The 27831-nt window shown below is 43.8% G+C and overlaps 1 protein-coding gene across 1 annotated transcript in view; it reads right to left on the reverse strand.

Moving 5' to 3' along the window:
* gng12b (guanine nucleotide binding protein (G protein), gamma 12b) overlaps window positions 1-27246 on the reverse strand; it is a 69646-nt gene extending 42400 nt beyond the window's left edge. The window contains exon 1 of the mRNA XM_020499393.2: window positions 26909-27246. The gene's annotated coding sequence lies outside the window, so the exon portion shown is untranslated. The remainder of the gene's footprint in view (window positions 1-26908) is intronic.
* Between the last annotated feature and the right edge of the window lie 585 nt (window positions 27247-27831).

Genomic DNA, 27831 nt, shown 5'->3' on the forward strand with positions numbered 1-27831 from the left:
GAGAGAGTCTAACAGCTTCACTGTACGTGTGGGTCTGCCAGGGTGGGTGTTGGTTTGTTTTATATGTCTAACTGCTGTGCCAAATACACATCAAATGATCCTATAAACATGTTCTGAATAACCTTGCAGAAGAAGTACTCTATGACCAAGATTACACTGACCACTGATGCTTTTCTTCCTTAGCAGCAGCCCAAGTCAACCTACTCTTTATTCTTGTGCTTTTCTGTATGTTGGCATGTTCCTCCAGCATTGACGTGCATAAGCTCACCACATAGTGATGCAGCTGAAGAGGATGGGTTTTCCTGGTATCGGGTTCAAACTCCACCGGGAGTACAAGGAAGTATTCATTCAAGTTATGAGATCTCAGGGAGAGCGTATGTGAGGGGTAGTGTTGGCACTTAGTTGGGATACGTCCCAAATAGCACCCTATTCCCTATATACTGCACTACTTTTGATCAGAGTCCTACGGCACTCTATTCTCTATGGGCCCTGGTTAAATGTAGTGCACTAAATAGGCAATAGGGTGCCATTTGGAATGAATCTACAGTAACACAGTATCTGCTTCTGCAATACTCTGTTGCACCACCCAGATTCAACCCCTAATGAACTTTTATCAAAAACTGCAAAGCTGCAAAAACTACCAACTCCGCAATGCTGGGAGATGGATGCAATTAAATGTAACTTATACCTGGATTGCCAGATCTGGTCTGGTAGGATCTAACAGTTGATATCAGTCACAGAGTTGGGAAACAGGATCAAAAGTAAAAAGCAGCTCCTGGAGGAATTCAAGGCATGCGGACAGTCGATGGCTGGGCAGATTCTTCAGAGCCACATCAAGATCCTGATTAAGTCCCAAATGGCACTCTATTCCCAATTTAGTGCACTACTTTTGAACAGGGCCCATAGGGAATAGAGTGCCATTGGACTCTGGTCATAAGTAGTGCACTATATAGGGAATAGGGTACTATTTGGGAAAAACCCCTGACTGCTCTCTGTGCTCCGATTCGCTAGGCTGGCAGACTCTTGCCTGCGTCTGCTAGGAACTAAGTGACGCCCGACTGGACGGCATACCCGGGACAAGTCCCACGCTGGAGAAAGGCCAAAATTCTTATCCACTTACAGACACAGATCACAAGACAGGAAGGGACTGGGTTTTAGGAGTGGACACAGTCAGGGCACGTGCACAGATAGTGGAGGCCAGATAGTGGAGTCCAGATAGTGGAGTCCAGATAGTGGAGGCCAGATAGTGGAGTCCAGATAGTGGAGGCCAGATAGTGGAGGCCAGATAGTGGAGGCCAGATAGTGGAGTCCAGATAGTGGAGTCCAGATAGTGGAGGCCAGATAGTGGAGGCCAGATAGTGGAGGCCAGATAGTGGAGGCCAGATAGAGGAGGCCAGATAGAGGAGGCCAGATAGAGGTTGGGTGTAACATCAGACCATGTAGCACATAGAGTATATGCCATAAAAAAAAGGTTTCATTCAGCCAAGCAACACGCCAACTTAGTCAAGCAAGACATTTTTTTCACAAACACTTTTTAAAATCTAGACTGTGTTTGACTGCCAATCCTTGTTTGTCAAAAATAAGAAGGTATTGTACAACACAAGGACATTTTAAACACAGCCTCCAAACACATTGTATCAGTCACTAAATCAGAAACCCTGGCAGTGGCATGACATTATTCTGTGAGAAAAGGGCAGCCCTGGGAACCTGATCTGCTGTGACCCAGATGTACTGAGGAGTGATATAGGGCACAGACTAGACAACAGAGGGCCAGGGCCACATCTACATCCCATGTTAATAATGCAGAAGCAGGTCTACCTGCGTACGTCCCAAATGGCACTCTATTCCCTTTATAGTCTACTACTTTGACCAGGGCCCATAGGGCACTTTCAAGGGAATAGGGTGCCATTTGGGACATACACCAGGTTACTAATGCAGCAGGTCTACATATAGAACACTTCCTCCCCTAACTGGCATTGTGCAGAGGAGACAATAGCAGACTTCTCCAGGGACTTGTCCCACTATGTACAGACACAGAACTAGACCGTGGGCTATTAATAAATGCTATATTTATACATTTTTTATGATATACTGTAAGTACATTGTCCACCACAAACATGCATTATCACATAAAGAAAGGAAAACTTCATTCACTGCAATTCATCTTTGTAACACAGCAGTTATGTTAAATATAGTACAAAATGTCCACACAGTGAAAAGCATCTGCGTTGCGCTGCACGGTACAGTAGAGTACAGGGTGTCATCTGTTGTGTAAGATAGATTTCTGAAGCTGTTTCTGTGCTGTGGTGTCCTACTTCTGTAAAGCCCATAGTGGACTACAACTACAGCTGTGCTAAACAACACATGCACAGGTCAGGGGCAGCGAGAGGCCAGTGTGAGAGGTTACGGAGCAGCCATCTGACACCTAGACTTCCAGTCTCAGTATACATCCCAAACGGCACCCTATTCTCTATATAGTGCACTCATTTTGACCAAAAGTAGTGCACTACGGTATACAGGGAAAAGGGTGCCATTTGGGGTGCAGCCAAAATCTCTAGAGCCTAGTTAGTGGTGCAGGTGGATATCTTACTAAGATAGAAATAGCTACCTAAAACTGCACCCACAGCTTTATATTCGATATAAGGCCCTAGAATCTGGATAATAACTGACAAGCCACATTTAGCACAGAAATTCAGAGCAGAAAATCCTGAGGAAAGTAGTTCTGCAGGGGAACAGATAGCCAGCTGTTTGAACAGGGGGTACTGCTCTACTGGCCTTGTATCTCTGTGAGACACCTGGCAGTGAGGGAGAGGGGACAGGTAAACAGCCTTGTTATGGTTATTGTTTTACTTTTTATTTCATGTTTTACTTTAGCAAATATTTTCTTCACTCTATTTCTTGAGCTGTATTGTTGGTTAATGGCGGGTAAGTAGCATTTCACCGTTGTATTCAGCACATTTGACAAATAACATTTGATTTGAATTTGATTTGGTGTGTGTGGCCAAAGAGCTCTATTTTCATGTCGTCATCTAACCAAAACACCAGTTCCAATCCAAGTGACAATGCCGTTTAGCAAACGTCAGGCATTTACATTTGTTGGATGACATGAAAATAAAGCTCTTTGGCCACGCACACTAGTGGTGGGTTTGGAGTTGAATTGAGAATGCATGAGCAGAAAATAACCCCATACCTACTATAAAATATGGTGTTGGATCTTTGATGTTATGGGGCTATTTTGTTTCCATTGGTCCTGGGGTCCTTGTTAAGGTCAACGGCATCATGAACTTTCCTCAGTAGCAGGATATTTTAGACAAAAACCTGGTTGCCTCTGTTAGGAGGCTGAAACTTGGCCACAACCCCAAGCACATGTAAAGATCCACAAAGAAATGGTCTCCTGACTTGAAACCAATGTATAAACCTGTTAAAAAGAGGGCAGTCCATAAGCGCAGATGAAGGATATCAAGGCTCTGTGCTATTATCCTCGCAAGGTGAGGTATTGAAAGGTATTGAAAATAGGGGTGTCTATAATTTGGACTCCTACATTTGAGAAAAATATATTATTTGTTAAACTAAATCTATTTCTCTGAGCAATTCTATTAGTATAAAATTATATAATATCCCTTTTTTTGCATACAATATAGCTCAGTATTTGAATTATTAATTTTATACAGTCATTTTTGCTCATCTTAAATCAAGGGTGTCAATCATTTCAGACCCCACTATATATCAAAATTCCATTGTATCCCACACAGAGGGAAGAACTCTTCCTTCCTAGAACATGCGGTTACAGGTATGGTTTGTTACTAAGTTCCTATTAGTGCTGACAAACTGCACCACCTCCCAAAGTCAACAAAACAGGGTGCACAGGGTGCATGAGTGTCATCAAATCAAATCAAATTGTATTGGTCACATGCGCCGAATACAACAGGTGTAGACTTTACAGTGAAATGCTTACTTACGACTCCATTCCCAACAGTGCAGAGTTAAAAAGTAAGACAAATATTTGCTAAATAACTAGTAACACAACAAGGAGTACCAGTACCGAATCAATGTGCAGGGGTACAAGGCAGTTGAGGTAAATGAGGTAACACAGTATGTACATATAGGTAGGGATAAAAGTGACTAGCCAATCAGCATACATACACTGCTCAAAAAAATAAAGGGAACACTAAAATAACACATCCTAGATCTGAATGAATTAAATATTCTTATTAAATACTTTTTTCTCTTTACATAGTTGAATGTGCTAACAACAAAATCACACAAAAATTATCAATGGAAATCAAGTGTATCAACCCATGGAGGTCTGGATTTGGAGTCACACTCAAAATTAAAGTAGAAAACCACACTACAGGCTGATCCAACTTTGATGTAATGTCCTTAAAACAAGTCAAAATGTAGCTCAGTAGTGTGTGTGGCCTCCACGTGCCTGAATGACCTCCCTACAACGCCTGGGCATGCTCCTGATGAGGAGGCTGATGGTCTCCTGAGGGATCTCCTCCCAGACCTGGACTGAAGCATCCGCCAACTACTGGACAGTGGCGACGTGGCGTTGGTGGATGGAGCGAGACATGATGTCCCAGATGTGCTCAATTGGATTCAGGTCTGGGGAACGGGCGGGCCAGTCCATAGCATCAATTGCCTTCCTCTTGCAGGAACTGCTGACACACTCCAGCCACATGAGGTCTAGCATTGTCTTGCATTAGGACGAACCCAGGGCCAACCGCACCAGCATATGGTCTCACAAGGGGTCTGAGGATCTCATCTCAGTACCTCTGGCGAGCACATGGAGGGCTGTGCGGCCCCCCAAAGAAATGCCACCCCACACCATGACTGACCCACCGCCAAACCGGTCATGCTAGAGGATGTTGCAGCCAGCAGAACATTCTTCACGGCGTCTCCAGACTGTCACGTCTGTCACATGTGCTCAGTGTGAACCTGCTTTCATCTGTGAAGAGCACAGGGCGCCTGTGGCGAATTTGCCAATCTTGGTGTTCTCTGGAAAATGCCAAACGTCCTGCACGTTGTTGGGCTGTAAGCACAACCCCCACCTGTGGACGTCGGGCCCTCATACCACCCTCATGGAGTCTGTTTCTGACCGTTTGAGCAGACACATGCACATTTTGAGGTCATTTTGCAGGGCTCTGGCAGTGCTCCTCCTGCTCCTCCTTGCACAAAGGCGGAGGTAGCGGTCCTGCTGCTGGGTTGTTGCCCTCCTACGGCCTCCTCCACGTCTCCTGATGTACTGGCCTGTCTCCTGGTAGCGCCTCCATGCCCTGGACACTACGCTGACAGACTAAGCAAACCTTCTTGCCACAGCTCGCATTGATGTGCCATCCTGGATGAGCTGCACTACCTGAGCCACTTGTGTGGGTTGTAGACTCCGTCTCATGCTACCACTAGAGTGAAAGCACCGCCAGCATTCAAAAGTGACCAAAACATCAGCCAGGAAGCATAGGAACTGAGAAGTGGTCTGTGGTTATCACCTGCAGAACCACTCCTTTATTGGGGGTGTCTTGCTAATTACCTATAATTACCACCTGTTGTCTATATCCATTTGCATAACAGCATGTGAAATTTATTGTCAATCAGTGTTGCTTCCTAAGTGGACAGTTTGATTTCACAGAAGTGTGATTGACTTGGAGTTACATTGTGTTGTTTAAGTGTTCCCTTTATTTTTTTGAGCAGTGTATAATAAACAGAGTAGCAGCAGCGTATGGGAAGTGTGAAAGTGTGTCTATGTGTGTGGTGTCAATTTGCATGTGTGTTTGTGTGTCTGAGCGTACAGTAAGTGTGCGTGTGTGTGTGTGTGTGTGTGTGTGTGTGTGTGTGTGTGTGTGTGTGTGTGTGTGTGTGTGTGTGTGTGTGTGTGTTGGAGTGTCAGTGTAGTATGTGTCAGTGTGTGCGTAAAGTCTAGTGAGTGTGCAAGGGAATCGGTGCAAAACAAAGGTTTCAAAAGTGGTGATTAAAGGAGAATGTCAACCACATCACTTCCTCCTTTGGGAGACCACGCCTGTATGTCTGCGTCACCCTTGGCTAACAGGGAGCGAGCGTGGGGGGAAGGGGGGCAGGAAGTGACCCTAGAGCGCAGGAGGAGGATGGGATGCCCATATATGAGCGTAGGCTTAATGAACAGGATGGAAACACATGCCTAGGGAGGGCTAGGCCGTGAGTGTGTAGGACAACAATGCAATAATGTACAATACAGTAACGTATACACCACATCCTACACATAGATTAATCACTGCACACACACACACAGAGACACAGAGACAGAGAGAGAGAGTGCGCTCAAGTTCTCATAGCCTCACATAAACTATTCTATTCTATTTACTCTGCCTGACACATACACTACTCCAGGATATCCTGTGCAGAACAGTACGTATTCCCATTAGTGTGAACCTTGGCATTATGGAATTGTGAGAGTTCAGAGAGTTTCACATGACTAAATCAATCGTATCAAGGGTTTGGTAACAGTAGCTTCTAAAACAGTAGATTGCAGCTGGATTCTCATGATTATGACACCACTACTACAGTATGCATGGTATGATAACCAGACAACCACTTTAACTTTACATGAGTAACACATGCCTTACTCTTTTAAAAAACAAGGCAAAAGTTGTAAATGTAAGCCAATTCTAACAGGAATGACAGCTGTTTCTTGTCATCTTCAAAAAACTGCAAGGAGTCAAAGGTGATTTGGAAGAGGCTTCAGTCAATGCAAGGCTGATGACATTGAAACATCCATCAGCATTCAGGCCAAAGACATGGGTCCCCTCTTCAGTCTGTGCAGAGAGGAGAGGCAGAAAGAGGCCTGGCTAGCCCATCCAGCCTCACACCTGTCTAGTCCTCCATGCAGGAGAAAGAGCTATTGTTGAACACCTGCACTTCTACCCTCTCACTCCTCCACTGCAATTACATGGGAGGGACACTGACACAGTACACACAATGCACGCTCCCATGGGGCTAGTCACCAGGCCAGCTGTACCTGAGTGAGAACATACCTTAAGTGATTTCCTACAGGGTCGAGCCAAGCTGCCACATGTATTCTGCATGAGAGACTGTGGTACTCCACTATCCCAGGGGTTCCCACAATGGATTCTCCTAATCCATCACCATTCAACAGACATTATCATGCAGTGTGCAACCTTCTTACATTCAATATTCGAGGTCTAACGATCAGTGACCAAGATGTTGGCATTTACAGACTTGCCTTGGGTAGCCCCTTTTCCTGCAGTCAAATGATCAAATCACCCTCCAATGACCTCATGGATGGAATGTTATTAAATATTTTTCATAATTTCATAAGTAATAAACATTATTTTTTTAAATCCGGTGTTTCTATGTCAAACAGTTTTGTTATATTTCAGTCTTCTGTGGTGTATGTAAAGTGTAATATTGGGATGCAAACTCAAAATTAAATACATTTCAACTCTATATCTGCCATGGTACAGGTGTCTTCTTTTTTTAAGCCCATAACCATGTGTGTGAGGTGTATACTTTTGTTTCAAAGTAGATTTGTTTAAGACTACCAAGAAACACTCTGTCTGATCCTGATTTAGCCCACTGCAGTAAAGTTGTTTTTATATGTGAGTGTAGAAATCCAGGTGACTTAGTATTTACCATGATTTTATTCACACTGTTGAGCATTTCAAGATGGTAAAGAGATATAGAAACATACAGAAATTAAGTAAAAGGCTTCAAATGCACTGAAAAATATGCTGTAATGAATGCAATTCTTTGTTTGTCAGGTGTTGCTTGGTGTCCAGTGTGGGGTTATGCACTGGGACCACAACATTGAAGTTCAACTACAGCCCAATACTACCACCATGTGGATAACAAGTTGCAGCACAGCTATGGTGACAGCCATACAGTAATTCTGTTTTCCACCAGAAGAGGGCAGTGCCACCTCAGAGGTGCCTTACAGGCTGACTACACCGCTCGAGCGTTGCAAAATAAATGTAAAATCTATATTATTAAATTATTGCACCCACACTGTTTGCGCGCGCCAACGAACGTCTGCCAAGGGCTAAAATAGAAGTCATCTCCTCATTGGTTAATAGAAGCAGGTACCCACGTGCCATCTCCTCATTGGTTATACCCACGTGGCTGACTGAAAGACGAATGAGGTCGGTGGCGGTAATGCACCTAATTTGTGAAAGTTGCCAATTGCAATGTAAAGTCAAGAGAAGTAAAAGCCTAGAAGGAGGAGAGAAGACTAGAAACGATTCGGTTGACCGTTTTATGTGTTGATTCATTGTCGGAGTAGAGGACCTTGTGCATTTCAGGTAAAATAGCAACTCCATGTTTATATCCCAGAACAAATTAGCTAGCAACAGCAAGCTAGCTAAATAGGACAAATTAGCTAGCAAGTGCAAGCAAGATAGCTAAATTGCCATAAAGGTTTCATGCTTTTCGACCTGTCCCCAAATTAATGTATTTGGTTCAGAGTTTGTTTTGATATTTTAACCTGCGTGTCGTGATCGCATTTGGTGTAGGGGGACAAAGGCGAACGATGGCGCATGCGCGCAGCCAGTTTTGTGTTCCGTGTTATGGGAGGGACGATTCTCCTGGAAAGTGATAAATAATGTATCAAGATTGAAAAGGATGATGTAGCCTACAGCATGTAACCTATACAGGTCTTACAAAGCCCTGAACCACAATAGGTGGTCAGAAAAAAATATGGACTTTTTTTGAGGCCATTTCAATGCTAGCCTATGGGAAATACAAATAGATCGGACCCAGATTGCAGTTCCTATGGCTTCCACTAGATGTCAACAGTCTTTAGAAAGGGTTTCAGGCCTGTATTTTGAAAAATGAGCAAGTAGTTGTAGTTTTTCCAAGGTGTCTCTCATTAGAAAAGTAATCTTGTTGGCACGTGAATGAGGTGCGCACTCTTCGTTATTTATCTTCCCTATTGAACATACTATTCTCCATCTTAAATATTATTGTTTATTTAGATATTAGAGAACCTGAGGATTAATTAGAATCATCGTTTGACTTGTTTGGACGAACTTTACCGGTAACTTTTTGGATTCGTTTGTATGCATGTTAAACGAGTGGATTACTGAGATTATTGGCACCAACCAAACTGACTTTTTAGGAAATAAAGAAGGACTTTATAGAACAAAACAACCATTCATTGTGTAGCTGGGACCCTTGGAATTGCAAACAGAGGAAGATCTTCAAATGTAAGTGATTTATTTAATCACTATTTGTGATTTTGTGATGCCTGTGCTGGTTGAAAAAGTATTTTGATGTGGGGCGCTGTCCTCAGATAATCGCATGGTATGCATAGTATGCTTTCCCCGTAAAGCCTTTTGAAATGTATGACACTTATATTTTCATGAATGTTTAATATCACGATTTTTGTATTTTGAATTTTGCGCTCTGCAATTTCACAGGATGCTGTCGTAGGTGTCCCGCTAACGGTTCATGCGCGCCCAAACAGGTTAAACGTGTTAACCATTGCAAGGATGCCGGCCCAGACGGTATCCCTAGCCGCATCCTTAGAGCATGCGCAGACCAGCTAGCTGGTGTGATTCGGTACATATTCAATCAATCTCTATCCCAGTCTGCTGTCCCCACATGCTTCAAGATGGCCACCATTATTCCTGTTCCCAAGAAAACTAAGGTAACTGAACTAAATGACTATCGCCCCGTAGCACTCACTTCTGTCATCATGAATTGCTTGGAGAGACTAGTCAAGGATCATATCACCTCCACCTTACCTGTCACCCTAGACCCACTTCAATTTGCTTACCACCCCAATAGGTCCACAGACGATGCGATCGCCATCACACTGCACACTGCCCTATCCCATCTGGACAAGAGGAATACTTATTTAAGAATGCTGTTCATTGATTACAGCTCAGCACTCAACACCATGGCACTCAACACCATGACACCCTCCAAACTCATCATTAAGCTTGAAACCCCGGGTCCTGGACTTCCTGACGGGCCGCCTCCAGGTGGTGAAGGTAGTAAACAACATCTCAACTCCGCTGATCCTCAACACTGGGGCCCCACAAGGGTGGGTTCTCAGCCCTCTCCTGTACTCCTTGTTCACCCATGACTGTGTGGCCATGCACGCCTCCAACTCAATCATCAAGTTTGCAGATGACACTACAATGGTAAGCTTGATCACCAACAACGATGAGACAGCCTACAGGGAGGAGGTGAGGGGCCTCGGAGTGTGGTGTCAGGAAAATAACCTCTCACTCAATGTCTGCAAAACAAAAGAGATGATCATGGACTTCAGGGAACAGCAATTGGAGCACCCCCCTATCCACATCAACGGGACAGCAGTGGAGAAGGTGGAACATTTTAAGCTTGTCTCGGAAAACCCTCACAAACTTTTACACATGCACAATTGAGAGCATCCTGTCGGGCTGTGTTACCGCCTGGTACGGCAACTGCACTGCTCACAACTGTAGGGCTCTCCAGAGGGTAGTGAGGTCTGCACAACGCATCACCAGGGGCAAACTACCTGCCCTCCAGGACACCTACAACACCCGATGTCACAGGAAGGCCAAAAAGATCATCAAGGACAATAACCACTCGAGCCGCTACCTGTTCACCCTGCTTCCATCCAGAAGGCGAGGTCAGTACAGGTGCATCAAAGATGGGACAGAGAGATTTAAAAACAGCTTCTATCTCAAGGCCATCAGATTGTTAAACAGCCACCACTAGCACAGAGAGGTGGCTGCCTACCTACAGACTTGATATAATTGGACACTTTAATATAAATGGAACACTAGTCACTTTAATAATGCCAGTTTTAGAATGTTTACATATCTCGCAGTCGTGGCCAAAAGTTTTGAGAATGACACAAATATTAATTTTCAAAGTTTGCTGCTTCAGCATCTTTAGATATTTTTGTCAGATGTTACTATTGAATACTGAAGTATAATTACAAGCATTTCATACGTGTCAAAGGCTTTTATTGACAATTACATGAAGTTGATGCAAAGAGTAAATATTTGCAGTGTTGACCCTTCTTTTTCAAGACCTCTACAATCTGCCCTGGCATGCTGTCAAATAACTTGTTTGTCCACCCACCTCTTAAGGGTTGACCACAAGTTCTCAATGGGATTAAGGTCTGGGGAGTTTCCTGGCCATGGACCCAAAATATAGATGTTTTGTTCCCTGAGCCACGTAGTTATCACTTTTGCCTTATGGCAAGGTGCTCCATCATGCTGGAAAAGGCATTGTTCGTCACCAAACTGTTCCTGGTTGGTTGGGAGAAGTTGCTCTCGGAGGATGTGTTGGTACCATTCTTTATTCATGGCTGTGTTCTTAGGAAAAATTGTGAGTGCGCCCACTCCCTTGGCTGAGAAGCAACCCCACACATGACTGGTCTCAGGATGCTTTACTGTTGGCATGACACAGGACTGATGGTAGCGCTCACCTTGTCTTCTCCGGACAAGCTTTTTTCTGGATGCCCCAAACAATCGGAAAGGGGATTCATCAGAGAAAATGACTTTACCCCAGTCCTCAGCAGTCCAATCCCTGTAACTTTTGCAGAATATCAGTATGTCCCTGATTTTTTTCCTGGAGAGAAGTGGCTTCTTTGCTGCCCTTCTTGACACCAGGCCATACTCTAAAAGTCTTCGCCTCACTGTGCGTGCAGATGCACTCACACCTGCCTGCTGCCATTCCTGAGCAAGCTCTGTACTGCTGGTGCCCCGATCCCGCAGCTGAATCAACTTTAGGAGACGGTCCTGGCGCTTGCTGGACTTTCTTGGGCACCCTGAAGCCTTCTTCACAACAATTGAACCGCTCTCCTTGAAGTTCTTCATGATCCGATAAATGGTTGATTTAGGTGCAATCTTACTGGCAGCAATATCCTTGCATGTGAAGCCCTTTTTGTGCAATGCAATGATGACGGCACGTGTTTCCTTGCAGGTAACCATGGTTGACAGAGGAAGAACAATGATTCCAAGTACCACCCTCCTTTTGAAGCTTCCAGTCTGTTAATCGAACTCAATCAGCATGACAGAGTGATCTCCAGCCTTGTCCTCGTCAACACTCACACCTGTGTTAACGAGAGAATCACTGACATGACGTCAGCTGGTTCTTTTGTGGCAGGGCTGAAATGTAGTGGAAATGTTTTTGGGGAATTCAGTTCATTTGCATGGCAAAGAGGGACTTTGCAATTAATTGCAATTCATCAGATCACTCTTCATAAAAGTATGGAGTATATTCAAATTGCCATCATACAAACTGAGGCAGCAGACTTTGTGAAAATTTATATTTGTGTCATTCTCAAAACTTTTGGCCACGACTGTGTATAATGTATACTATATCCTTTACTATCTATTGCATCTTAGCCGCCCTGTCACTGCTCACCCATATATTTTATTCTTAATATTCTCCTCCCATTGCTTGACTAGATTGTGTGTATTAGGTTTTGTTGTGGAATTTGAAAGAAATAGAAAGAAATAGATTACATTCATATCCTGTAACGGTTTTCTTCTGGTGAAAGAGAGGCGGACCAAAATGCAGCGTGGTTTGTTTTGTACATCTTTAATAAAGATGAAAATACAACAATCTACAAAACAAGAATCGTGAAAAAACCAAAACAGTCCTATCTGGTGCCACAAACGCAAAGACAGGAACAATCACCCACAAAACCCAACACAAAACAGGCGACCTAAATATGGTTCCCAATCAGAGACAATGACTAACACCTGCCTCTGATTGAGAACCATATCAGGCAAACATAGAAATAGACAAACCAGACACACAACATAGAATGCCCACCCAGCTCACGTCCTGACCAACACTAAAACAAGGAAAACACACAAGAACGATGGTCAGAACGTGACATATCCTGTGTAACTTGTGATGATGACCCATGTCATCATCAGAACCAAGAGAGTAGCATAGGCTGTCTCATCCTGTTTGAAGTACAGTAAACAATGACTGGTGACCACACAATTTCAGGTGGAGTCAGCCTCAGCTTCAACTTGCCACCATTGCCAGTCATTCAGAGTCTATCATTCTTCAACACATTCCAGTGAAACCAGTCAGACCATCGTCTGTTTCAGAGCTGATCCCAGATTTCTCTGTAGTGCTGTGTGTGTATGCTCTCTGAATCAACACAACACTTTCCTCTTATCTATAGCCAGGAGGATCTTGTTACAGAGGAGGACATATATGGCACTCTCCATACTGAGCAAATGAAACAATGTCACTCACTTTTGAACTGTCAATGATGACAAGGGGAGCTGGGGAGAGTCTTGTGGGCCAACTGGACCATCTAAGATATATAAGCTAAACCCATAAAACAATCAGAACAGTTATTGGGTGTTATTGGGTGCATAGGACCATTTTTGGTCCTCATTGATCTCCCATAGATTTAGTGCACTCTTAGAAAAAAAGGTTCCAAAATAGTTATTCGGCTGTCCCAATAGGGGAACTATTTTGGGTTCCATGTAGAACCCTCTGTGGAAAGGGTTTTATATGGAACCCAAAATAGTTTGACCTGGAACCAAAAAGGGTTCCCCTTTTTTCTCCTATGGGGACAACTGAAGAAGCCTTTTAGGTTCCGGATATAAGCTTTTCTTCTTAGTGTGGGTGTAGTAAGCCTGGAGTGTTTAGGTTCTGGATATAAGCTTTTCTTCTTAGTGTGGGTGTAGTAAGCCTGCAGTGTTTAGGTTCTGGATATAAGCTTTTCTTCTTAGTGTGGGTGTAGTAAGCCTGCAGTGTTTAGGTTCTGGATATAAGCTTTTCTTCTTAGTGTGGGTGTAGTAAACCTGCAGTGTCTGAGCTTAAATGGCTTAAATGTTCAGAACTTAATAGCCATAAATGGAGCAATTTGTTTCGGGCAAACATCTACGAACATTTTGAGTAAACCGTAACAGACAGAGCAAATCAAGAATTCAGTATCAGGGAGGTATTTTGTTTAATGGGTCAAAGATAGGTCAGTTAGTTGGAGCGGGCTACAGCAACGGAGCAACAGACATAGCAAAGCAAGTATTCAGTATCAGAGGCATTGTTTTGTTTTATGGGTCACTGGGAAGGAAACACAGGAGAACAAGACAAGAGGAGCCTAGTCCCTACTGGAATGGTTAAGAGAGTTACAGTTACAGGAGACTTTGAGCACGTGCGTGTTTGTGTGTAAAATGCCACCCAGCTACTTCTCTAAAGGGCTGGGGCCATTTGTGGGTTTCTGGATCACTAGGAAGCGGGCAGGAAACTCGTCATGGAGACCAGAGAGAGCGCCACTCCAGATGAAACGTTTAAACAAAATAACAGGTCATAAAGTGTCATGGCTAGCAACGTTCAAATACTACACTATTATTTTACTTCAGTGATTCAAATATGATGATAGGCCCCACTTTTGGTGTCTCTAGAAGGCTTGAAACTAAAATAAACTCTTCATGATAACGACAAAGTTTACATTTTCATTCCTTGTATCAACTTGAAAGGGGGGAAAAAGTAATGAATTATAAAGGGAGTAATAGGGTGCCATTTGGGATGCAGTCATGGCGTTGTTCTTTCTGAAAATATACCAAGAAGGACACATTATCTACCAGTAATTCAAAAATATTTAGGTTCCCATATGGCAATAGAGGCAACAGTGGACGTGTCATAATACCCATAAAACCTAGCGGTCAAACAGGGACATGGTTCCAATCGTTTTTGCACCATTCATTTTTCCCATAGGGGATTTTAGAAACACTTAAAATAAGGGCTGTGTATCGCGTAGGCTTACCCTGGCGTGACATTTTGATAACCATGTAAATCTCTCTTGGACAAGGTGACATTTATTCATATATTTCAGCTCTATTTACTCTCAGATTCAAACATGCTAATTAGCATCAAAGTAGACGTCATGGAAGACTACAAATCCCTGCAAGCTCCTGCTCGTCATCTCTAGCTGACACCTTTGCTAACAGGTATTGTGTCAATTTAAAACCTGCACAAGACAGTTCACAGAATTGTTCATTTAAAAAGCCATTTTACCAATTTATGAATTACTAAATGTAGTTAACATTAGACAGTTAATCCAGAGATTCATACCTTTCCCTCGATTCAGCAATCTCATCCAGATCATCATGGCATTTGTAGCTCTTTTTAACAGCCACATTAGCAGCTAATGAGCGTTTCATTTTTTGGGGTAAATACAGGCGAATATATTGCTAAAAGTCACCTTGTCCTAGAGAGATTTACACGCTTATCAAAACATCTCGCCAGGGTAAGCATATCTGTACCAATCATAGACATCTACTGAACTGTGTTGTACTGTGCTCTACTGCAACTGCGGTTTGTGACTACAATGATTTCCCATTGTGGCCAAATCAATTGCAGGCCTTCTGTTACTGATTTTTCGGTCACTCTGTTTCCGATTGTGTAACAGAGTGATGTGTTTTAATCACTTAATAATTCATAAACACAATTGTTATCAGTAAAAACACTAGCTCATTGTTAGGTCTACCTTGTTACTTCTGTGAACTTTCATAATCATCCCTCACGAGGGAGAGAAATTAGAAGATATCTTAAACATAAGTGGGTTTTTGGTAACAGAATGACAAGACACTAGGTACTGTTTTTTTAACTTGCAGAAGGCAAATCATTTCTGCAAAACCAAATATAAATGTTGATATTAGTTGCCTTTACTTCAACATGATTGGGTTTTTATGTATGATGTATTTCTTATACCTTTTAATACTTTTTCTAGCAGATATTTTTTAAGGCCCCTTTTCCATCTGTGTGACCAATGGAAAATGGTGGAAAAATGTATGTATGTATGCCTTCATTTCCCAAAAATATAGACTCTTAGCTTTCATTTGACACCAAATGTTATATGCTCCTATAAATGTAACATTTTGTGCTTATGGGTCCTTTTACATAGAAATGACCAATAACAACATGCATTATGCCAACCCAATACAATCCAACCATGGTAACCTAGGAACAACAGGCGTGGATTAACAGTGAAATGCTTACGGGTCCTTCCCAACAATGCAGTGAGAAAGAAAATAGAGAAATAATAGAAAAGTAAAACACGTAACAAAGTAATAATAGATACACAATGAGTAATGATAACTTGGCTATATACACTGGGTACCAGTACAGAGTCAATGTGCAGGGGTACGAGGTCATTGAGGTAGAACATGATCAATTATTATTCATTATGATATACTGTAGTTCTTAGACTCAATCGATGTATGTATTTTATTGTAAGATGTAAAGATGTTTTATTACCCACTGGCAGTTGCTAAGCAACCTGTTACTTCCCTTTGCTATGGCTTCTCCAGTCTTTAGTGTTTATCCAAAATAGCACCCTTTCCCTTTATAGTGCAATAAAAGTTGTGTAATATTCCAGAAATAAGGTGCCATTTAGGATGCACCCTTAGCTCAGCTATTGTGGCCACCACCACATATCCACGTAAACAGCAGCATCACCATGGCACTGGCCAGTGCCCACTGGATTCTCTGCTCTGACACGTAACAGACTTGTAATAAATGCGCAACAAGCTGTCTGTCTACTCTTGTAGTGACTGTCTGCATCCCAAATGGCCCCCTATTCCCTATAGTGCATACCTTTTGACCAGGACCCAAAAGGCTCTGCATAGTGCACTGTGTAGGGAATAGGGTATCATTTGAGATACAGCCTGAGGGTGAGTAGCATTTGGCCTAGAGATGTGTTATTAAGAGTAAGTGGCTTGCATAATACTATTTATCCAGAGCTTCATCTTTCCTACTGACCAGCTCCAATGTCAACAAGGCCTGCTCTGCTCTCAGGTGAGAACTAGTGCATGGGTGTGGCCCCTCTAAGGTTAGCTCGAGATATCTAAGAGCTGGTTTCCAGGACACCATTTAAGCCTAGTCCTAGACTAAAAAGGATTGGGATGCTTGGGGGGGGAACCTCTTCCTGTGGTCCTGTGTGGCTCAGGTGGTGAGAGCATGGTGCTAGCAACACCAGGGTCGTAGGTTCAATTCCCATGGGGAATGTATGCACTCACTACAAGTCAGTCAGTCAAGGCCCCTATAGGTAAGCACTAATGACTCATGGGACGAAGGGAATCGGGCAAGAAGTAGGAGTTAGTTAAATAGTCAATTATGGTGTTCTTTATTAGAGACGCATGTAGGAAACAGACTGAATGTATATAATATAACTGTGGCTGTGTGTCTGCCCAATACATTGGTCGGCAGGAGGCTAGGATGACGTTAGGGGAGAGAAGGGAGAGCTAACGCAAGCACACACACAAAAGCACAGGAGTATATAAATACCCCATCACAACTGTGTGACAGCAGCTTCCACACCGTCTGTGGTTCACAACAAGGCTCTCTGTCTGACATCGTATTGTCTGGAGGTGACCTAGCTAATGTTGACCACTGTCAGCTACAGTACAGTACTATAGTTCAGCCATTAGTCTGCATTTACAACACACCCATAACACACCCTAGATAGTCCTGAAGGACCAGGATTGACCTTCACTTAGTAGGGAGCAGGATGTATGTCTGCCTCTACAGGGGAGTGACACAAGGACATCCAACAAGGAAGTGCAGAGGCTGCAGAACTGGACTGCAGTCTGCAGACCACAGATGAACATATAGCACATGAACACACACACACAGTGTTTTCCATTGTTAGCCGGGTACTTTTTCCACTTCATTAATTAACTAGGCTTCTATTCAATTTTAAAGTTTCAATTCGTTAGTCAGAAAAGTCTGTATAGCTTTCTACCGCTAGAATGAATGATATCCATCTTCTAGTGATCTAATGACAGGACAGACACATGTCAGTCACAAAGCAACCGATGACAGGGACAGAGTTGAAATCTACTTAATTATTGTTTTGTGGCACATTCAATTATTTTCTTTCACATGTTTCATAGGCCTACTATAGAAAGCCACGGAGTCGGGAGCATAGGCTATTTACTGTTCTTTGATTGATGACCGAACAGGAAGTGATGACTAGTTTATAAAAGGTGTCGAACTGACTGAATAAAGTTCATCTGCTATTCATAAATCATACAACGTCGTTATATGTCCATGGTATTGCATCAGGACAAGTAAACCAAATAACTTATTTGTATTTTCCTAGGATTCAAAAGGTGTCCACAGCAGCAGAGCCAAGAAAACATATCATTTGAAAAGCAAACATCATTGTGGCAATTCATATATGTTGCAGTACAACTGTAAATATGACTTTAATTAAGATAGCCTTTTTTAACAATAACCTATCTTACTTAGAACATAGTCCTGATCATATTGGCCTAGGCCTAAACGATACCCAGAACAACTAACAGCACACTGCATTGATACATTTTCAGTCATTTTAATTGTAAAGACATGTCTTTCTATACCACAACTCATTTTACCAATCTGGGAGGTAAAGTCATTAAAGTATTCAATAATGCAGCTGTGTATTTCAGCTGGAATCAAGGCATTAGAATGTACCAGAGGCCACCAAAATAGAGCTTGTTCTGCAAAACAAATATTGTGAGGGGCATGCCCCCCCAGACAGGAACTCCCTGGCTGGCAACTTTTTCTATTTGGCTGGCTACTCCATGTACTTACAAAAAGCACTGCACACAACACACACACACACACACACACGCACACACACACACAAACACACACACACACACACACACAAACAACACACACTCCTTTGCATCCAGTCAACAGTGTGGCCCTAACACTTGTCTGTTTTAGTTTTGGAGAACTGGGGGGATCAGAGATGAAGTCAGAGATGAAGAAGAAGAACAGACGCCCTGATTGGCATTTGTTTGTTTTTAGACACGATTGTGTGTGTTATTCATTCTGTACAGTAATCACAAGTTCAAGAAAGGCTAGTGGGTGTGCCTTTAAAGGGTGAAGCTGTGAACAGAATCATGTACTGTTATTATGATGCAGTTCAACCCACTATTGGGTTGAACAGGTTTGGGCATACAGAGCAGCAGGGCTTGGAATTATAATAAATCTCATTCATTAACTCAGACAACAGAATGGCACTCCAACAACAGCACCAGATTGGCCCCCAACGTCACACTGATGTCGGCTTCCAAAAATAACTTCCTTCCATCACCCAACCCCCCCACCCCACCCCACACACACAGTCACACACACCACTCCAAGTGGACTAGTCTCTTTAAATATCATTCATTTTCCCCTGTGTTCCACTAGAGAGCACAACGTAGGTGTCACGTCTACTCCCGCGCCCAGGTGCTCGACATCGCCGTTCTACTAACCCCCGGTCCTGGCAACCCATCTTTACTCACACCTGAACTGCATTACTCCCTGATTACTTACCCTTTATATAGCACTCTTTTATTATCAAACAGTATTGGTTATGTTTTCTTGTCAGACGTTTCTCTTGTTTTGTATCCTTCTATGTTCGTTAATATTAAACTCACTAACTGCACCTGTTCTCTGACTCCCTGCGTCGATGTTACAGTAGGGCTGTAATGGTAATGGAATTTTGGATGATGGTAATTGGTCAGTCAAATAACCGGGGTCTCCGTAATAACCATTCAAATAGCAAAAACATTATGGCATAATGGGTGGACTGGTGGCCATTGCGAGTGTACCCATAGGAGCGAAGCAGGAAGTAAAACCAGGAAGTGTACCCATCAATATGTGCTGTGATTTGTTGATTCAACTCAACTGACGTTGCAAAAAAATAGACTCCATTGCATGAGTCACATCAGTTAACATCATTTGAATGAACATGCTACATTACGATGGCCAATATTGCATCACAATACCAGGCAGACATTGCGAGTGTACGCATAAGTTTATCAGTCAAATTTCCAGGGTTAGAGTTTCTAAGCCCATTTTCATCCTTTGGTACAACACTTTGCTGGTTCCAGCAAGGGGCAACAAAGTTTCATCATGTTGTTAAGAGTCAATGTTATCGCAGAAACAGACTCAACCGCACAAACACCCGGCTGTCCTGTCTTCAGTCAGCTGTTCGTTCCACACAAACACACACACACACACACACACAACACGCACACAAATAACACACGACATACAGACACGTGTGCACGTGTCGTGCGTGTTGTTCTTGTGTGTGTGTGTGTGTGTGTGTATCTGTTGGTGTGAATGAATGGGAGACGCCCTGCTAACCCAATGATACAGATGAGGAGTGGCATGGAGGCTTTTAATTCCATCTACACTGCTCAGTTGTCCAGGCAACGCTACCTATGACGTCATCATTCTGCCCCATTCCAGAGAAAAGAGCTACGCTTTCGGAGCCCCAGGGGGAAAGGTGAAATTGTCCGTTTTAACCCTGTTTTGGTATCTTCCTGCTATGACAAGCTGTTTGTCATTCCTCTGTGATTCAGCAGGTTTAATCACATATTACTGACTGTAACGTCTCATAAATCTCTAAACCTTTCCTCAAATTGGATCGACAATAATCCCTAAAACCCATCACCATATTCAGTGGACATTAGTTCAAATAAGCTTTAGAATTTAGTGTTATTCTTATAGTCAGTGTTCAGTATGTCTGGCTGGTTGTTCCACACACTGACCTTTCTAACCACTGTAGGCCCACACAATGGCAGGGCACAGCATAATCTCTCATCTGGCTGCTTGAGGAACTCAAAACGCTTTCAGAGACAGAGTAAAAACAACACAGCCAAGGGAACAGCTGAGTTCACAAACAAATGAATGACACAGTGGGGTCTGACTGGGTTGTTGAGACACAACAAAAATACCACTGAAAACTGGATGCACTACTGGGACTGTCTGTGAATCAAATGCTCAACTGGGGCCACCCATACAGGAATACAGACAAACCTATAGGTTTTCTTCAACCTGCATGCATATATATACAGTCTTTACAACATAACCCAATTCCAGAGGGCAACGATGTTTGAAATAACATCATTACAACCCGTTTACGAACATTTCAGACAGTTCTGCCCTATGGGATGCAGTTTGGCATAGGAGCTGGAGTAGCCTAGTGCAAAGGCATCCCTGTAGACCATGCTTTATAATACAATGACCTGTGAGGAGTCTGTCTATGATGAGGCTGGTTAAGTAGAAACCACTCAAAAATGTTTCATTCTAACGTTCTGCATGATCCGCCTTTTAGTGTTGAACAGAGTGCTGCCTTCAGTCACAGTGTCAGAATAACTTCATCACTTTGATACACACATACACAGTGGTGTAAAGTACTTCAGCAAAAATACATTAAAGTACTACTTAAGTCGTTTCTGGGCGTATCTGTACTTTATTATTTATATTTTTGACTACTTTTACTTCCCTACATTCCTAAAGAAAACAACGTATGTTTTTCTCCATACATTTTTCCTGACACCCAAAAGTACTCATTACATTTTGAATGCTTTGCAGGAAAATGGTCCAATTCAAGCACGTATCAAGAGAACCCCCCTGGTCATCTCTACTGCCTCTGATCTGGCGGATTCACTAAACATGAAGGCTTCATTTTGTTATTATGTCTGAGTGTTGGAAAGTGCCCCTGGCTATGCGGACATTTTTTAAACAAGAAAATTGTGCCGTCTGGTTTGCTTAATATAAGGAATTTTAAATGATTTATACTTTTACTTTTGATACTTCAGTATATTTTAGTGATTGCATATACTTTTGATACTTAAGTATATTTAAAACCAAATACTTTTAGACTTTTACTCAAGTAATATTTTACTGGGTGACTCACTTTTACTTGAGTCATTTTCTATTTAGATATCTTTACTTTTCCTCAAGTATGACAATTGGGTCATTTTTCCACCACTGCACACACACACAAAGTTCATGACTCTGATAGGCTCTAACAAGGGTTGGTTGACAGACAAAACCAAACAAAGGATGTTCCTCCTCATATTAAACCAATAGCTGTGGCTTGCCAGTGTAACTGGTGTTGACGAATAGAAGAGTGGGAGAGGGGCATGGGGGAAGAGAATTAAGGAAAAGAACAATCATCCCCTTGTTATCCCTTATGTGTAGTTTAATCTCTGTTAATCCATGCCATGTTAACTGAATCATCAAACCAGATTAAGGCAGGGGGAACTAGAACCTGTCAGAATCACAGGAACTTCAAACTAATTCAAAAACTGCATCCCAAAAAGATCCCTATTCCCTATGTAGGCTAGTGCATTAGGGCTCTATTCAATAATACATAATAGGGTGCCATTTGGGACACAAAGTCACAGGTGGTTACTCCACTTCTCGTCTGACATTTTGATTCACCTTAAATGATCTACAGCAGTGGTTTCTTATATAATGACATTACATTTCTACATTCAAAACGCTTGCATGGCATGAACAGGCTCAGACCTTTTGAAGGTGAAAGAACATATTCATTTATGGTACATGTACTGTAAGTCTAATGGGCAAAGAACACTGACACACTAATAATGGTGACTCTTCATCAGGCCTTTCAGACAGACATCATTCTGAACCAAGGTTACTGCTTTCAAGTCAACTTTGGCAACAGTTAAAGAAGATGTGCTATTCTTGTTAATTCCATTACAGGTCATCTTATAAAGTCTTGGACGTGACAGTGCAGGTGTCTGAAGTGGTCACAGTACCTTACAGGCTCAACCAGACCAGACTGGTAAAACAGCATTCATACACTCTTAGAAAAAAGGGTTACAAAACAGCTCTTCAGCTGTCCCCATAGGATAACCCTTTTTTGTTCTACGTAGAACCCTCTATGGAAAGGGTTCTACATGGAACCCAAAAGAGTTCTACCATTCTTCAAATGGTAATCATATGGAGAGAGCCAAATAACCCTTTAAGGTTCTAGATATAGCACCTTTTTTCTAAGAGGTTATGATCACTTCCTGAGAAGATGAAGATCTATATTTACCATTTACCAAAGATTTAAAAAATATCTAGAATTGTCATTTACCAGAGATGAAAAAAATATCTAGATTTATCATTTACCAGAGATGAAAAAAATATCTAGATTGATCATTTACCAGAGATGAAAAAAATATCTAGATTTTACCATTTACCAGAGATTTAAAAAATATCTAGATTTACTATTTAGCAGAGATGGAAAAAAAAATCTAGATTTACCATTTAGCAGAGATGAAGAAAAAAAATCTAGATTTACCATTTAGCAGAGATGAAAAAAATATCTAGATTTACCATTTAGCTGTCACGCCTTGGTCATTTAGCTGTCACGCCTTGGTCAGGCCAGGGTGTGACAGGGGTTTATGTTATTGTATTTCGTATTGGGTTGTAGTATTTGGGATCGCGGCTGATTAGGGGTGTTGTATAGGCTTGGCTGCCTGAGGCGGTTCTCAATCAGCTGTCAGGTGATTCTCGTTGCCTCTGATTGGGAACCGTATTTAGGTAGCCTGAGTTTCGCTTTGTCTTTCGTGGGTGATTGTTCCTGTCTCTGTGTAGTGTTCACCAGATAGGCTGTAATAAGTTTCACGTTCCGTTTGTTGTTTTTGTATTTATTAGTTATTTCATGTATCGTCACGATTTTCTTCATTAAAGACATGAGTAACCACCACGCTGCATTTCGGTCCGACTCTCTTTCGACAAACGAAGAACGCCGTTACAGAATCACCCACCACACACGGACCGAGCAGCGTGGAAACAGGCAGCGACCGCAGGAAAAGCGAAAGGACGTTATGGACAGCAATTGCATGGAGTATACGACGTGGGAAGAAATCGACAGGTGGGCGGCCGACCTAGAGAGAGTGCAGGAGCCCGCATGGGATTCGCTTGAGCAGTGCGAAGAAGGCTATAGGCGAATGGAGTCGAAAAGGAAAACACAGCGGCGCAGAGCGAAACCCGAAAGTCACCCCAAAAAATGTATTGGGGGGGGGGCTCAGGGAGAGAGTGGCTGAGTCAGGAGTCAGACCTGAGCCAACTCTCCCTGTTAATCATGAGGAGCAGCGATATAAGGACTTCTGGTCTTGGGAGATGATATTAGACGGAAGAGGACCCTGGGCGCAGCCTGGTGAATATCGCCGCCCCAAGGAGGAAGCAGAGGCAGCAGGAGATAGGAGCCGGCGATACGAGGGAACACGGTTGGCAAGGAAGCCCGAGAAGCAACCCCAAAAAATTATTGGGGGGGGGCTTACAGGGAGTATGGCTATGCCAGGTAGGAGACCTGCGCAAACTCCCTGTGCTTTCCGGTGGGCTAAAGAGACCGGGCAGGCACCGTGTTATGCTAGTGAGCGCACGGTGTCTCCAGTGCGGGTGCATAGCCCGGTACGGTTCATAGCAGCCCTTCCTATTTGCCGGGCTAGAGTGGGCATCGAGCCAGGTAAGCTTGGGCAGGCTCTGTGCTCAAGAGCTCCAGTGCGCCTGCACGGTCCGGTCTATCCAGAGCCACCTCCACACACCAGTCCTCCGGTAGCAGCTCCCCGCACCAGGCTTCCTGTGCGTGTCCTCGCTCCAGTATCACCAGTGCCCGCACCACGCATCAGGCCTACAGTGCACCTCGCCTCTCCTGCTCTGTCGGAGTCTCCCACCTGTTCAGCACAGCCAGAGCCTTCCTTCCCTCCTGCGCTGTCGGAGTCCCCCGCCTGTTCAGCGCAGCCAGCGTTTTCCTCCTCTCCTGCGCTGTCGGAGTCTCCCGCCTGTTCAGCGCAGCCAGCGTTTTCCTCCTCTCCTGCGCTGCCGGAGCCTCCTGCCTGTTTGAAGCAGCCTGAGCTGCCAGTCTGCAAGGAGCTGCCAGTCTGCAAGGAGCTGTCAGCCTGCATGGAGCAGTCAGAGCTGTCAGTCTGCAAGGAGCTGTCAGTCTGCAGGGAGCTGTCAGTCTGCAAGGAGCTGTCAGTCTGCAAGGAGCTGTCAGTCTGCAAGGAGCTGTCAGTCTGCAAGGAGCTGCCAGTCTGCAAGGAGCTGTCAGCCTGCATGGAGCAGTCAGAGCTGTCAGTCTGCATGAAGCAGCCAGAGCTGCCAGTCTGCAAGGAGCTGCCAGTCTGCAAGGAGCTGCCAGTCTGCAAGGAGCTGCCAGTCTGCAGGGAGCTGTCAGTCTGCAAGGAGCTGCCAGTCTGCAAGGAGCTGCCAGTCTGCAAGGAGCTGTCAGCCTGCATGGAGCAGTCAGAGCTGTCAGTCTGCAAGGAGCTGCCAGTCTGCAGGGAGCTGTCAGTCTGCAGGGAGCTGTCAGTCTGCAGGGAGCTGTCAGTCTGCAAGGAGCTGTCAGCCTGCATGGAGCAGTCAGAGCTGCCAGTCTGCAAGGAGCTGTCAGCCTGCATGGAGCAGTCAGAGCTGTCAGTCTGCATAGAGCAGCTAGATCCGCCAGTCAACCAGAATCTTCCAGATCTGCTAGTCAACCAGAATCTTCCAGATCTGCTAGTCAACCTGAATCTTCCAGATCCGCCAGCCAGCCAGGATCTACCGGAGCCTACTACCTTCCTGAGCTTCCTCTCAGTACTGGGCTTCCTCTCAGTACTGGGCTTCCTCTCAGTACTGGGCTTCCTCTCAGTACTGGGCTTCCCCTCTGTTCCGGGCTGCCCCTCAGTTCCGGGCTGCCCCTCAGTCCCGGGCTGCCCCTCAGTCCCGGGCTGCCCCTCAGTCCCGAGCTGCCCCTGTCCCGAGCTGCCCCTGTCCCGAGCTGCCCCTCAGTCCCGAGTTGCCCCTCAGTCCCGAGCTGCCCCTCAGTCCCGAGCTGTCCCTCAGTCCCGAGATGCCCCTCAGTCACGAGCTGCTCCTCAGTTCTGTGGGGTTCTGGGTGAGGACTATTAGGCCATGGTCGGCGGCGAGGGTGGATTATCCCAGGAGCGAAGGGGAGGAACTATGACATTTATGGAGTGGGGTCCACGTCCCGAGCCGGAGCCGCCACCATGGACAGACGCCCACCCGGACCCTCCCTATGGTTTTGAGGTGCGTCCGGGAGTCCGCACCTTGAGGGGGGGGGGGGGGGGGGGGGGGGTTCTGTCACGCCTTGGTCATTGTATTTTGTGTTTTCGTTATATATTTGGTCAGGCCAGGGTGTGACAGGGGTTTATGTTATTGTATTTCGTATTGGGTTGTAGTATTTGGGATCGCGGCTGATTAGGGGTGTTGTATAGGCTTGGCTGCCTGAGGCGGTTCTCAATCAGCTGTCAGGTGATTCTCGTTGCCTCTGATTGGGAACCGTATTTAGGTAGCCTGAGTTTCGCTTTGTCTTTCGTGGGTGATTGTTCCTGTCTCTGTGTAGTGTTCACCAGATAGGCTGTAATAAGTTTCACGTTCCGTTTGTTGTTTTTGTATTTATTAGTTATTTCATGTATCGTCACGATTTTCTTCATTAAAGACATGAGTAACCACCACGCTGCATTTCGGTCCGACTCTCTTTCGACAAACGAAGAACGCCGTTACATTAGCAGGGATGGGAAAAAACATCTTAAAACATTGAACACAGAGCAAGTTCCAGATATGTCAATGTATCCTTGCACTGTCTCTGCAACTACACATCAACAGTCACAAATTCTGACTCATCACATTTCATTCAGAAAAGGCTGATATCAGCAGTGTGTGCTAACCCTCAAGGCACCACACACAAACATAAGGTAGAGATTGGTCATACATTGATTTATTATTAAAGATTATTATTGGTGTTTTATTCAACCCCAGACATGTGTGGGTCTGAGTTCCTCTGTAGAAGACAGCATAAAGGATAACATCAAGTTGTTCTACCCAACAGCAAAAACTCCATTACTATGTAATTACAAAAACATGTATATATTACAAGAACATATACTATGCTGGCGCTGGAGTAAAACAGTGATGCTACACATTTGCGTAAACCACTTGGGATAAGAGACTGACCATATGGCAAGACAACGGCATCACACAGGCAGGAGTGAGAAAAACCCGACGTGTAACAAAAAGGCAAGTATCCTAATCCTACACATCCATACCAACTATAATCTGTAGAAGTTAAATTACATGTGCTCTTAACGCCTATAGATTTTGAATTATGTATATTCTGTTCTCATTAATCGAACCCCGTTAGCTCTGCACTCACCTGCTTTATGGCTGGCCTCTGTTCCAAGCGCAAAATCTTAAGAGTTCTTGGGCTGCACAATTTTCGAAAAATCTGTTTTCATTGCTTCTTGGAGTCGATAAAGTATCTTGAAGTCCGCTGAAATCGAGTCGTCGTGCTTTTCTTGGGTATAAAGTAATTAATATTTTATTTTAATTAACATTAACCTACTGTTATGACCGACTCCGTCGACTTTTAGCCAATCGCGATTCCGTTGAGCTGCATGGCTGAGTGACAGACAGAATGGAGGAACGAGCTTTTTTCTCTCTGGTCTGTCTGAATTACATGGAATGGTGGGGAAAACTGGTTGGAGGGAGGACTGGAATTGTGCAATTTATCTCCACGTCTCCTTCTTTATATACAGGGCGCCCTCTGCCTGTGAGCCTGCCTCCCTGACTGTTCCTCAATCTCATAGCTACTGTATTAGGCCTATCCATGTGAATATTGATGTGTGTATTCGGAAAGTATTCAGACCCCTTGACTTTTCCACAATTTGTTATGTTACAGCCAAATTCAAAAATTTATGAAATTGTTTTTTCCCCTCATCAATCTACATACAATATTGCATTATGACAAAGCAAAAACAGGTTTTTAGAATTAAAAAATATATATATATATATCACATTTACATAAGTATTCAGACCTTTTACTCAGAACGTGGTGGAAGCACTTTTGGCAGTGATTAAAGCCTTGAGTCTTCTTGGGTATGACGCTACAAGCTTGGCACACCTATATTTGGGGAGTTTCTCCCATTCTTCTCTGCAGATCCTCTCAAGCTCTGTCAGGCTATTTTCAGGTCTTTCCAGAAATGTTTGATCGGGTTCATGTCCGGCCTCTGTCTGGGCCACTCAATGATATTCAGAGACGTGTCCTGAAGCACACAGTCTTGACTGTGTGCTTAGGGT

Source organism: Oncorhynchus kisutch, linkage group LG13 (genome assembly GCF_002021735.2).
Source record: "Oncorhynchus kisutch isolate 150728-3 linkage group LG13, Okis_V2, whole genome shotgun sequence".
NCBI classification, from domain to species: Eukaryota; Metazoa; Chordata; class Actinopteri; order Salmoniformes; family Salmonidae; genus Oncorhynchus; species Oncorhynchus kisutch.